Source organism: Tupaia chinensis, unplaced genomic scaffold (genome assembly GCF_000334495.1).
Source record: "Tupaia chinensis unplaced genomic scaffold, TupChi_1.0 Scaffold000279_1, whole genome shotgun sequence".
In the NCBI taxonomy this organism is placed as follows: domain Eukaryota; kingdom Metazoa; phylum Chordata; class Mammalia; order Scandentia; family Tupaiidae; genus Tupaia; species Tupaia belangeri.
Window position 1 is genome coordinate 496,883 of NW_006159762.1, and position 1,859 is coordinate 498,741.

General features: G+C 44.5%; 1 protein-coding gene across 3 annotated transcripts in view; it reads right to left on the minus strand.

Annotated features, from left to right (window-relative positions):
• TMEM225B (transmembrane protein 225B) overlaps window positions 1-1,859 on the minus strand; it is a 53,181-nt gene that overhangs the window by 13,984 nt on the left and 37,338 nt on the right. The gene's annotated exons all lie outside the window — the stretch shown is intronic.

A 1,859-nucleotide genomic window follows, 5' to 3' on the forward strand; every position in this document is an offset into this window, starting at 1 on the left:
GTCTGGACTTCCACATGGCTAACTGCAGTTTGAGTTCCAGACCTGTTGGCTTGAAAATCATGCCAGGCCCCTGCGACCATGCCCAAAATACAAGGAGCATGATGGAGAAGGGATTGCAGCCATGGCCATGCCCTTTGAGGGGCAATTTCTCACTTTCCCTCTCAGTGTCTCTCTCCAGAGAGACAAATGACAAAAACCTTTTAAAAACATTTTTTTTAAAGTGGTCACTTTTTAAAGACAGGATTTCCTTCTAGCTCTGGGGGCAGGGCAGGATATTGGTTGTGGCAAGAGTATCCAAATCGCCAGTACTCCTTGTTCTAATTCTGTGTCCTCCAAGGAAATACAGTTCTATAACTCTCTTTTTAATGAATTATTTTATTTAACTTATTATTATTTCCCAGTTTAATCAGAGAGATGCAGGGAGGGGAGTGAGAAAGCAAGCCACCAGGTTTGGGACTTGAACTGTGGTTGGCCACGTGGGAATCCAGAGCCTTTAACCACTAAGCCACCTGCCAGACCCTTTATATAACTCTTAAGAGTTTTTAATTATTTATCTTATTATTTTGTAAGTTTGCCATAGGACACATATACTCACCAGAGAGTGACAGAGAGAGAAAGAGAGGGAAAGTGAGAAAGCAAGCTGCCAGGTCCAGGACTCGAACTATGGTGAGCCATGTGGGAGTCCAGTGCCCCTAACCACCACGCTGCCACCTACTGGCCTTGATTTATTTATTCTTAATTTGACTAGAAAGAGACAGAGAGAGAGAGGGAGGGAAAGTGAGAAAGCAAGTCATCAGGTTCAGGACTCAAACTGTGGTTAGCCATGTGGGAGTCTTGCACCTTGACCACCATGCCACCTACTGGACCCCACATTTTTTTTTTAACTCTTAAGACTTTTAAAAGCCAGGACCATGGCTGGATCCTCTTTACACTTCTCCACTAGCCAAAACATATTCAAAAAGCACAGGAAAGGATGAGAACAGATGGACCACTAATTTATTGAATCACCTATCAGATCAGAAGCACATGACAGACCTTGTACAAATTCAGGACTCCTTTTTTTTAAATTAATTTAATTTTTAAAATTTATTTTAATTTGACCAGAGAGATAAAGAATGAGAGTGGGAACCAGCAGTTAGTATGGACTCCCACGTAGTCGACCGCAGTTCGCGTCCTGGACCTGGTGGCTTAAAACTCACGCCAGGCGTGTGTGCGTGTGTGCCCAAGATCCCAAGAGGAGAATAGAGGAGAAGGGATTGCGGCGTGACCATCCCCCCTGGGGGGTGATTTCTCGCTGTCTACATACATCCATCCATTTTTTAAAATATTTATTTACTTATTTATTTATTTTTATTTATTTTAATTTGCTGTAGGGTTTGTGCACTCACCGAAAGGGAGAGAGAGTGAGAGAAACGGAAAGTGAGAAAGCAAGCCACCAGGTCCAGGACTTGAACTGTGGTTGGCCATGTGGGAGTCCAGCACCCTTAGCCACCAGGTCACCTGCTGGCCCCACAATTCAGGACTCTTAAGGTTTAGAACCCAATTTCAGGGACCAGCAGGTGGTGTGGTGGTTAAGGCACTGGACACTCAGACATACCCAACCATGGTTCGAGTCCCACACCTGGTGGCTTACTTTCTCACTTTCCCTCTTTCTCTCATTCTCTCATTCTCTTCTGTCTGTCTCTCTCTGGTCAAATTAAAATAAAATTCTTTAAAATGAATAAATAGGGACCAGCAGTTGGTGTAATGGCTTTGTGGCTGGACTCCCATGTAGTTGACCACGGTCTGAGTCCCGGACCTGGTGGCTTAAACTCACACCAGGTGCATATGCATGCGTGCCCAAGATCCCAAAAGGAGGG